This window comes from Falco punctatus, assembly GCF_963210335.1.
Source record: "Falco punctatus genome assembly, chromosome: 3".
Classification (NCBI taxonomy): Eukaryota; Metazoa; Chordata; class Aves; order Falconiformes; family Falconidae; genus Falco; species Falco punctatus.
Genome location: NC_137582.1, coordinates 10,372,368 through 10,384,994, shown reverse-complemented (window position 1 = coordinate 10,384,994; position 12,627 = coordinate 10,372,368). Strand labels below are relative to the sequence as shown.

The window sequence follows — 12,627 nt, the reverse complement described above, 5'->3', positions numbered from 1 at the left end:
ACATGAGAAACTCTGCATGTGCTTTTGGTTTTAATAGCCATTTTATTTTTAATGCGTTAATAAGAGAGAAAAGGGCATACATGAATCCCAAAATACAAATAATAAACAGGCAGGGGAAAAAAAAAAAAAAAAAAGACAATTAGCTGTTTAGAAATGTCACAAAAAGGAGGTGGATAGTAGGCTGTCATTTTTGAAAGCTTAAAATTAGCAATGCTCAGGACAACTCAGATTTACCTGCAGGCATTCCCACAAAGCAGTAAACACTGTATTTCAGACAGACAGATTACTTATTGTTCCCCCCATGAAGAGATGCACATCACTGACAATACCAAACAGGATTGGCAAAGTTGTGACACTTACCATTCTTAACAAATGTATATATTAAAACAAACAAACAAACAAACAAACAAACCAACCACAAAACCCAAACTCAAACCAAAACCAAATCAAACCCAAACAAACAAACAAACAAAAACCCAAAACAAACAACCAGCAAAAAAACCCTTTACTTTTTCTCCTTCAGCTTTAGGATCACTTGAATACTACTCAGTCTGCATAGTCTCCTTGGGCATCCTCATGGTTAGGCTGGTTTTGCTTACCTTTCTTCTCTAAACTGATTAGGAAAAGATCTTTTGTTCTATAAAATTCCAGTTCAGTCTTATCCCTGACAGATTATTTCCTTCAGTGATGTCAAATACTTATTATGCAGGACATGGCTTAACTGAGACCTCACAACACCTGGCTCCTCCAGCCCTCTAAGCTCACTCTGATCTGTTTTGGTCAAACTGCAGCCTGTAGGCCCTTTGGGATCTATGTACTGTTTCTTTAGACATAGCAAGAAAGTGTATGTCTTTTCTACAGCAGTCTGAATTTTTTTAAGGGTTCAGAAGTTGAAAATGGTTGAAAACTGCTAGAGGACTGAGTCAAGTAAAACAGTGATGCTTGACTCGGTTATGCTCTCATGTGCCATCCGCTAGCAATGCTGAGCCACTGTTAAAACTCAGAGATGGAAGAAAAAAAGTAGTAATGCAATCTTTAGTTTGATCTAGGTTTTCATTAACATCCTCTGCTGAGTTTACAGACCTGAAATGACACTGACATACCTTATTCTGAAAATAAATTTCCTAACCAAGGATATAATACGATTCTGTAGTAAAGTAAGGCATTTTTTCTCAGTGGAAGCTGAGACTTGTTTGTTTTCTCAGACCAGAAGAAAAATTTCAACTACTGAAATCATGCTAAACCTTACTGAATTTGCAGCACAAACCACATCTATTTCAGTGGTTTATAATTTCTTAAATAGTTTCACATAGCCTCTTGATTATACTGTTTTGTGGAATTAAGTTCTGTGATTCTAATGGCAAACAGGTATTCCCATAAAAAAAGCAAGAAATATTTTATTCCATATTTTAGTGTTGTGCAATATCAGCTACATTCCAACAGTGCTGATGTCCTCTCAAATTTAAATGATGCAATCTTAAAGGCTTTCAGATGCCATTTTAGTTCTCAATTCCAAAGTTGTTGCCACAATTAAGGGTCTTTTTTAATTTCCTTTCTTCCTGAGATCTAGAAAGAGACTTAGAGACTTAGAAATCTGCTTTCGCACTTCAGTCTTTAAAGTGTTCACAGATTTTACAAGTTAGTATTTTTATTTGACTTGTAAGGGGTTTAATATTAATGCCAGTTGAACACAAATCCTTGGTTCTTAATTACTTTAAGTAGTCTTTTTTTCTCATTGGGAAAACTGTTTTCCTCATCCGTCTCTGTAGAGGTCTGTATAGTAGGTAGCACTGAACTGTCTTTCTGGATTTGCCCTCTTAATAACCAATATAAGGAAAAAAAAATATTGTGATTTTTCTCTTCCTTTTGACCATTTTTTACTACTGCTTTGAGACTACCTTTCACTGTTGAATTTTTATAAATTAAAACAGATTCCTTCACCTTCCCATGATGTACTGAGCCTGTGATTTTGTTTTCTTTCTTGCATGTAACCTGTGGCACAAATGCCACTTTCTGTGTAGGGGCAAGGAAAGAAATGGCAATAATCCTTTGCTAGAAACAACACTAGAAATACATATAAAAATTATAAATATAATAATAAAAATATATAAAATTTTCAAATACTTTTGATTAAATTCCCAATGCAGTGTGTTAGCCATGACAGTGGCTATTACATTAGCTTTTTATGTTAGGATTTGCTTTTGGTTTTGATGCAATTACTTGTAATTATCATGAAAACAAAGTTATTGGAGAAATGCATGAACTTAGTTGTATTTTGAACATCATATTTCAGTAATTCATTATGCCACATTAGGTATTGAAAGTGAATTATTATTGCTGTCGTATTTTTATGCCCAGTTTAAAATCTAACATTAGCTGTTTTATTAAAAATCATAACAACTTCGTTTCTCAGGTTTGTGAAAGTCAAATAACTGCATAGAAAAATAACATTTTACAGCAATTAACTTCTTTCATCTACACAAAAGCTTTGACTGAAGTGTAAAGGTCTACCTCTGTCACATGTATTATACATTTCCTGACTGTCATTGTGATGCTGCAAAGGACTGCTTCTATTCAGATGCCTAAAACTGACTGGCCAAATCAGCTGTCTGACAAAATAGTATTCCCAGGAAAATCATTCCATTACTGTGCATGACAACTCTATTCACATAATCAGTGACTGTGAGCTTAAACTTAATCCATAGGTATAGGTAATGGACAGCAGTAAAGCATAATTATATTGAAGAATTGAAAAGACAACAATATGTTTTGAAAGATTAGGGCAATTTTTAGCTGAACACATCTGTTTGAAAAACTTTTTCTACAGACTTGAAGGGCTTACATGAAGGCAACAAGCAGTAGAAAAACTACAGTAACCAGTGGATTAATGTCACAAATAGATACATATTTTAAGCCTACTCTTAATCATGCACATCTGATAAATAGATATATAAAGGGCATCTTATAGCTGAGAGAATATATATACTTTGATAGGGCACCTCTAGCGTCAGCTGTATGCATGTAAACTTTCAGTGTTTGTTCAATACCACTGATAATTAAACAATTTCTAATTTTATAAATTTTATAAAGTATCTGTTTCAGATGACTGCTAATGGAAATACGATTGTATGAAGATCTGAATAAGAATGGATACTTATTTATAATAATTCTTAACATTTTTTTCCTTCCTGATTCCTCTTGCTTGTTTCTGAGTCTGTGTTTATATTTCCAAACTGCTTTTGTAAATTGATGCTCTGTTAGCTGTTTTCTCAGATAAAAGGAAACACTTAAAGACATTTTCAGATTGCATATTTCTTGCCTAAGAGAGCAATTTCTCAGAAAAACAAGTCCTGTAAAGACAGTTCAATAATGCATGTCTGAGATGCTTTTCATTCACTGCTCACAAAATAGAACAAGCATGTCATTGTCATGCTCAGGGGTGAAAAACAATTTTCCAAAAAAAAGTGGGGTTTTAAGATAAATCTAAGGTTTTGGAAAATCTTTTATAAAAATTTAATTGTTCATGGGAGAAACATTAACATCAGAGTTAATTTTTTTCTTAAATATTGCAAATTAACCTTATTGGTTTGGGTTTGGAAGTCAGTTTCTCACTGAGGTCTTTTAGTCTTAATTGCATCAAAAATGTATTTGTCTTGGATACTCAAGAGAGCTTGTCCAAATCAATTAAGTGTGGAAATAAGAAGGATGTATCCAACATGTCAAAGTAAGATATGAATAAACCGTTAGTTTGCCCCATCTCATTGCAAGGCAAGGAGATTACCTTAAAATGAATTTTCTATGGAGAAAGGATGCGAGCAGAGGAACCTGTTATGAAGTAGGTAATTCGCTGTAGGGTTTTTTTGCAGTTCCTGCAGTTCTGTGTAAAGTTATAATGCATTAATCCCAATGTAGGAGCAAATGCAGAATTAAAGTGGCCCTGATTTAATTTAGCCTAATTCGCTTTAATATCTGAAGTGGACTGCATTGAAAATCTGAATAAAAAGATCAGTCCAGGGCTTTATTTTATTTTAATTAATCCACTTCAGATTAACTTTCTTAAGTGTTTCTGCATTGACTTCAATTCAATAGGCCTTGAATCTTCAGATGGGAGTTTATCATTTATTATGAAACTATCAGCCCCTTCCTCCACAACCTGAAGAGCTAGCTAATGGCATAAGATGTAGCTATTCTGAGACTAACACAAAGCACACAAAAGATAATCACAGAATTTGGTAGATCATGGCTTTTCTTTTTCCCTGGAAGCTTTGGTAATAATTGAAAAGACAGTAAATTTATTTGACAATTAAAAATAATATATTATTAATTGGAATTCTGCAAGCCAACCAAATTGTTTATTCTATCATCCTTTAAAATTTGCTTTGTTCTGCATAAGCAAAAGGCATTATATCTAACATTATATTTTTGATAATGACTCTTGTCCAGAAGATTAAGTTATTTCTTAGATTATGGTACTGATATATAGTTGATGAATTAAAGATACTGTCAAAAATAGACCTGGAATAGAAAGTTTTTTAAATTCTTTTTTTTTTTTCAACTACACAAGAAGTTATTCTAACATTTCACATGACTAAATTGGAATAAACTTTGTATTACTGAAGTGGCATTGCACAAGTAGCTGAAGAATTCAGCATCATATCAATTTTTAGATTTTTGTTGAACCTCAACCGTTATTTCAAGAAAATACATTTTTAACTTATGAAATATATTTGAAATGCCTCATAATTGTTAGCTGACATAGTTGAACCTTTTGGCAAGTTTTATCTAAATCCATTAGTGTAAGCACCTGTTTCCTGTAAACCTGGTTATGGCTCCAAAGTAGTGGTTTCATGGAATTCAGAGTGCTGTTCTTCAGTTTTACTTGTTGGATAGTTATCTTTATTTTAATCATTTAAATACATGTTTTGAATTTGTGTCCAAATGTAGAAACTTTTTGTTGGGGGGGCTGCTAAATCTTTACTTTCCTTAGCAGCATTGCAATTCAGATCTTTCAATCTGGTTCTTCATTCACCTGACATTGTTGTGGATTAATTTATTTGTATGAATATCTCAATACTAGCAGTTCTCTTCTAGCATATATAACATAAATATACAGAAATTGTGTATTGTATATATGATACTATATATACCTGCCTTTTTGTCATTTATACCATCATAAAACTATGATGGTTTCCAGGGAAAGTTACCAGGATTTCATGATTAATGGAAGATAACCATTTCTAGGGGAAGATATCACTTCTTTTTGTTAAAAAAAGCTAGTGATTTCCAGAATCAAAGGGACTGGAATCCCAATGGCAAAAGAAATACGATGGTAAGTTATCTCTGGAAAAGGATACTTTTTATGACAATATCAACAGGCATATAACCAGAGCTATATTCTATAGATGAATGTGACAGAGCTGGAAGAGAAAACTCAGATCTAAAGCAGTTTAAAACAGAAATAGTCAAAGGATCAGGACAAACTGGTAACAAGAAGTGTTGTGTCTCAGATCCCCTAACTGCTGTAGTTTGGGGCAATGTTATCAGTAGACATAGAAGATATCAACAGATGAAGAAAGACCTGTTGTAGATGTCACAGAAATGAAGGAAACTGGAAAAATTATTACACTGCTGTTACAAACAAACACACTAACTCTCCAGTTGCTCAGCGGTCAACAGGAGAAGTAACAGTAAAGAACCTCTCTATGGATTTGTAAATTCCCATCTCTCATTTTCCCATTACTACAGCACTCAGCCCTCACATGTCCCTAACACCCATCATCACTGCAGTGTCCTCAGCTCTTCTCTGTATCCTCTGATGTCTGTCAGGAGAGTGGCCACGTGTGTTATGGTTAGGTATATATATAGGTCTGTTGATTACTCAGATCCTATGCAACTTCTGGTTATGTGGCTGGTTTCTTCTTCTCACCATGGATTAAAAAAACCCAAACTCCCAACTTATTTATGGCTTCCTTTCAACCAGAAAGGGAACTGACTTTGTTTTTTCTCTTCTATTTTCCAGTTCTCCTGGTACTTGTAGGAGCTTGATAACTTCTAGTATTCAGTAAAAACTAATTTAAGTCAACCAATAGCTCCAAAAACAGCAAGACAGATGCCAGCAAGAACCTGATTTCCTTAGGAAAGGAAGGTGAAATGTAAATGAAATGGAAGTTTTAAAGACAATAAGATTAACTATTTTCACTGAAACAATATAATGTTTCAGTATATGTTTCATCATAACAGTATGGATGATTTGTTCTCTGCATATATCAAAATAGCTCTTACTGCATGGCCACAGCAGGTGGAAGGGAAAGGATCTGGGAGCTGCAATCAGATCTTTCACTTCTCATTGTGCGTTGTAAACAGCCAAAAGCAGTCTGTGTAGGCATGTCCATGGCACTGAGATGCTTAAAGATGTATTACTGTTATAAGACAATTTGGGGCATTTACAAGCATGCAGAGTCCTCCATGCTGCAAAGTGACCTCTGTCTACATTTGAAATTAATTCTCAATCTTGAGAGCAGCCTTGAAATGCTCGTTCATTTTTCATTTACCTTTTCCTGCAAGCAGAAGCCCATTCAAAGATTGCCAAGATCAATTTTCTGCTGCAGTGAAGATCTTGGAAACAACTATGTAGCACCTCACTTGTCCTTTTCACTGAAGACTGTAGCCTTGCTACAAGCAAGACAATAGTCTAACTGAGAATTGAAAGTGCACAAGTGGTACCTGGTTGGTCCCAACAAAATTGTTCTGAATATTCAAACACAGTTTTTTGGAATTTTAAGTAACTTCTATGAGTCAATATTATGATGTCAGTCTCCTATCTTGCAAGATAAATTTTTATTCTGGATATTTTAATTCAAGATTGAGACTATGTTTTAATTACCAGAGCAGAAAAATTTCCATGACTTGAGTAGTATTGTAAAGGCCTGTGTTTTATTAGCATCAAACATGGCTCAGTTGTAACTGGCAGGTTGGATCAGATGGCCTCTAGAAGTTCCTTGCAACCTAAACTCTTCTATGATGTTATTCATATTCAAGAAAGTCATGTAGAAGAATAAGAGAGGAGATTTTGCTTTATACAAATGCTGTGGTTTCAGATCTAGGCTGTAGAGAAAATAGACCCGCTGAAATTCTTTAAGTAATAATTTTAAAAACTTTTGATATCTGTTGTTTTATTGATGGAAAACAACAAACTTGGAGTATATGTGGGCTGGTCTAAGGTCAAAAGGAATTAAGAAGATCTGGCAGACCTTTAAGGCATCGAAAGCAAATTATTATAATACAAGTAAAGTGTAAGTGCTAAAGACCAGCACTGGTAAATCACAAGCTCGTAGTGTACCTTGAATTAAACAGATAAATAAAGCATAAACAAATTCTAGTAAAAGAAAAAAAAAAATCAAACCAACCCCAACCTCCATAAAAGAATAGTATAGTTTTTCTAAAGACAAAATCAGAAAGGCTGGAGCATAAAATGCGATACACTAACAAGAAAATATCAAGGAAAGCAAGGCATTGTATTGCAACATACATGTACTATTGTACATTGCCAGTGAAAGGATTTTCAAGGAAGATATTGATATAGATCCATAACTCAGTGGAAGGAAAATCTAGAAACAGAATGCCCAGTAGTTTTATTTTCATGTTGGAAATAATCTTTTTTGATGTCCAAAAAAGATCAGCTTTGCTTAAAAGCTAGCATAACTATTAATGGTAAAAAGGAGAGGGACTTTCAGTGTAGACTAGGAGGAAAAACGTGATAAATTTTAAAGTATTTAATTATACACGTCTTCAGTTTGCTTAATAACAGTTGTTTGGGTTTTTTTTCAGAAATTCATGGGACTTAAATGTTAACAGTTAAAAAAACTGTAAATGCATTGCTTTAAAAAAAAAGAAAAAAAAAAAAAAGAAGGGAGTGGGAGCGAAAGAAAACTCAAGGAATTACAGGCTACGCTGTTAAATTATTTGAAATATGGTAAAGCAGAGAAACTATTTGTAAGCACCTGCAAAGTAATAGGTAAGTAACTATCAACACGGATTTTCCAAGAACAACTTGTCACCAGTTAAAAAGCTTTGTGGAGAGGAAAAAAGCAGCAGGTATCACAGATCTTGACCTTAAATGGTGCTTCTGAAAGTACCTCAGATGACATTCTTGAAGAAAGGACGTTTTCCATTGATTGGCTTAATAGCACAGATGCAACACTTGTTGGGAAAAAAAAAAAGTTTCTGGAGAGTTAATAGCATTTGCTGTCAAAAGACAAAGCTCTGTCAAAATAATTTTCAAAGAAAACTATTCTGGACATGTACTATTCTTTGTTAATATTAATGGCCAAGGTAAAATATAAATGAAATATAAAACATACTTACTAAATTTGAAGTTGAAACAAACCTGGAGAAAGCTGTAAGTACAGGGAAGAACAAGATCAACTTTCAAAGTGATCTGGATAATTTGGGAAATGGCTTAAAAAACAGGATGAATTTTGAGAGACAAGTGCAAAGTAGTGCACATAGGAATAGTTAGCATGGATGCAGAAAAGAAAACAGCGGCTTGAGAACAGTTATTTACAAAAATCATCAGGAAGTTAAAACATCACAAGGAGCAGAATGAATGTCAGCAATATTGCAAGAGGTGTAAACACTGTATTAAGATAAAACTAAACAGAGAGATACTCTAGCAAGAAATTTGACATAATGCTTCAATGAAAAAAAGTCTGTATGTACAGCCTTTCCAAAGATACTTTCTCCCTTCAGAAAGGGCTGCGGTTGCCCTTTGCAGATCTTTCCTCTCATGGTGCCTTGGCTGTGCATGTGGGCTGCTCAGAACAGACCACTGGCTGCTGCCAAGTACCTTGTCTTTTGGTCTGCTCAGGGTTAAGGCTTTCCTGGAAGCAATGTAGCAAGTTCTGGGCACCGCTCTTTGAGAAAGCAGGGATTTGTACCTTCCCTGGGAAATATCCAAAAACTCAGTGAAAAGGATCAGGGCTTGAGGGAACATTTCAAGACTGTTACAAGACTACGAAGACTTACAGAAGGGATGCAGAAGTCTTCAAGCCAGGCTGCTGCTGTAAAAGGCTGTTGCGATGTTCTCCACGTCTACAGTAGCTAGAAACAGGAAATCATGGATTTCTGTTGTAGGAAAGTCAAGTAAGGTATTAGAAAAAGAAATATTAATGAAATGTCTGGGCAAAGTGCAGTGGCATATCCATCACTAGTCATCTTAAGAACAGGCTAGAAATCATCTACAAGTACTACCAAACATAGCTGATGCTGCCTCACCAGCTAGGGAGGACGGAGTAATGTGCCTCGTCAGGATGGGAGGAAGGAGTAACACTCTCGTCATGACTTTTCATGGCATTTGCTGGAACTTGCTGCTGCTTGTTTTAAGCATAACCCAAAAGTTTCGGTTATTAAATTTTCAGGAAGAATTTTTGCTGTCATCAGGAGTATTTCTCAGAGTTTTCTTAATTTTGACACTTTTCTTTACGTTTTTGGTACTTGGGACACATTCCTAGTTGTTTTGGTCTTCTATATCAGGTGAAAAGATTGCTGTAACATCAAAGGGGTTTATTCCAGCAGAGCCTTGCCTGAGAGCCATGAGGTTACCTCTTGGGTCTTTTTTAAAATCTTTAGAGTAATCCAACAGATAACATAATTGTAAATTAAAACAAAACATTGAGAGACATATTTCAGAACCAGAGGTCTTCTGACACTTTTTTTACTGATTTTTTCAATCACTATTTAGATACTTTAGATAACATAGCTTTGTTTAGGAAATCCTGCAGTCACTAAAACAATTGGGATTTATGTTTCATTTACAAAGTCTCAGTGTTTGGAATGCTTTTGTTATGGCTGAAGTTTTGCAAAATAGATTACTGTTATTTTTCTCTGTTTGGATGCAAACTTTGTCTCTCTCTTAATGTGATTTCTCAAAATAACTAAAACTTGTTTGACACTAATGCCCATTATTTCTTCACATCATTCACAATATTTATATCCCAAGATAATATTTTATTGAGAAATCAGCTTTCATGACTAAACATATGAATGATGATTTTAAATACCTTTCCCTGAATTAACTTTATATAATTAAGTCATAATTTTAAAGGTAATTTACTTTTATTGAAAGTATTATGGCACAAACAATACAAATGTGTAGGAAATTAACACATACAGTTATAGATTACCTGAAATGACTATAGTTTTATAAAGGGTATAAACCACTGAAGCTGTGTCTGGTAGCTCTAAAGTGAGTAAGTTTTGTTTCTTCTAATGTTATGCACAAGGTGCTTATTTTACAGGAACCTCTAATGACACAGAGGAGCTCTATTTCTTTATTGAAAATGTGTATTGGATCAGAAGATTAAAACCCACACAGTTACAAGTCAGACTCTTCTCCTCAGTACTCTTTCTTTCATTTTTAAGATCAGTGTAGATAAATTTGAGTAATAGTCTGAGTCACAGGATCTTTAATCTTGTGTATGTCCCTTATTTTCATCTAACACTAGATGCCATCTGACCATGAAAAAGACTGGGTTTCCAACAGTTGGAAAACCACAATGTTATATGATTAGATTATATGCATAATTTCTGGTGCTAGCTTTCCAGAAAAAAAGGAACAAACCACAAACCCCAGCCACAATAATGTATTATACCTCACAAAACTGCAGAATTCATATCCTTGGTATTTGTATTTAATGTATTAATAATGTAGTCCATACATTAATAAGTGGTTTTGATCACATCAGTGCATCCACTCCCAGCCCATGAAATTGGGATATTGCCATAAATTCATTCCTTGTATAGCAAGGAAGTCTAGAGTTATGTGTTCATTGACTTTGAATAGGAAATAGGCACAACTATTTCCTCTTGGGGAAAACCAGCATATGATATTTTAGGTTGTAACTCATATGTGCAGCTCCTGTGGAGGCATTACTCTGTCATATAAATGGCATTTCATTTGAGTGTTTGCTTTATGTTCTCATTGCTCTGTAGTGTTTTTGTGTTCTGAACTTGTGGTGTGTATAAACTGAAGGCCAGCATAATATTAATACTTTTTGAGAAGATAATACTCTGGACCATAGGATTATCATTATCAGTGTTCATTTACATCACCTTATTGACATATATAATTTGCTTTATTTTACACTTCCTGCAGGCCCTGGCCTCAAAACTTTTTCAGTTTAGATTTGTTTTACACTGGCTACATACTTACTGCTGTAATCAGATGTTAATACAGATTACCTTTGTTTTTCTATAATTTATACATCTTGCAGTTGAATATAAAACCATGGTTTTGTGCTTTTGATTCATGAAACGTTTTTGCCTGGTATCTTCCCATTTACAATCCCTGCATTCTGCCAATTGTTGAAATGGAATGCCCAAGTCACTCATTGGTAGTTCATCTGCAGATGTGCATTTGGATTTGTTCTTGAAGTCCTGCCACTCTGTATGGCGTGTGTATACATACATACATACAAACATACACACACACACATATATATATACATTTATATTACCCATACAGAGTGTATTATATACATATATACAGCATGTAGTATAAATATATTTTTTCTCTGTATTATAATTAATCATTCTATTATTGTGGTTTTCCTTTTCACCTAATGCTGTCTTCATTAATGATGTCTTCCATTTTTCTTTAAACTTAGACAAAAAGTCTTGTGTTGATAATTTTGAGTTAGTTTTAATTTTTAATTGTTGCTACTTGGTGCTGTTGCATCTTATCAACATTTTGAAACCCAGAAAGTAAAAAAGGTTCCTATATTTATTTGTGTATGTTGCATGAATGTACACTGTTATGGGTTTTATTAAAATACCAGAGAACAAAAAGTCAGACAATTTGATTCACTTGTACAAAACAAATTGTTCCGTGGACATTATAATTACTGAAGTATGCCTTTCTTCAGTTTTTATATTTTCTACCCCCTCAACAGTCCTCTTCAGTAGTCTTAGCTATACTGTATTTTCTCTAATACTCCTGTTAACCAAGACCAACATATACTTTATGATTACTTTGGAGCAACTTGCATGGTGATTACTTTGGAGCAACTTGCATGTTGATGGGCTTGTATGTATGGGATTGATTAAGGAAAAGTGTGTGTCCTCACTGAGTGCATCTTCTCTTTCCTTTGATGGAAATTTTTCTATCCCGTGGTCTCCTTTCATTAAAAAAAAAAAAAAAAAAAAAAAAAAAAAAAGTATTATTTTTGAGATTTCTGTGTGTTTTTCCAGTACCATTATAGTCAGGAAACTTGAATACTATGGGAAGTGGATGGATAGATGAATAGGCAGGTATATTTTTATTAAGTTACCTAGGGTGGTGTTCATATTTGTTTTATAAACACCAGTTTCTGTTATTTATAATCTCACAAAGCAGAATATTAGATCATAATATAGGTTTTCAAGTGAGCTTGCTTCCATATTTATTATGTAACTCTCACAAAAAGTAAAGATCCCTATTAACCTATGTTTGTCTTTTCTGTTTTGAAGTTACTTTTCTCTAATTTTCAGCATGAAATTCTGTAGTGAGGAGAAAAAAAATAGATTTTTAACATTTGATTTATTTCACTGATTCTATGGTTTGATAAAAAGCACATACATATAGATGCAAGC

The 12,627-nt window shown here is 34.0% G+C and overlaps 1 long non-coding RNA gene across 1 annotated transcript in view; it reads right to left on the bottom strand.

The window, feature by feature from the left end:
• The window catches only part of LOC308059862, a 67,125-nt gene extending 65,244 nt beyond the window's left edge, over positions 1-1,881 (bottom strand). Inside the window, exon 1 of the long non-coding RNA XR_013926470.1 lies at positions 397-1,881. This is a non-coding gene — a long non-coding RNA (uncharacterized lncRNA). The remainder of the gene's footprint in view (positions 1-396) is intronic.
• Positions 1,882-12,627: the final 10,746 nt, after the last annotated feature.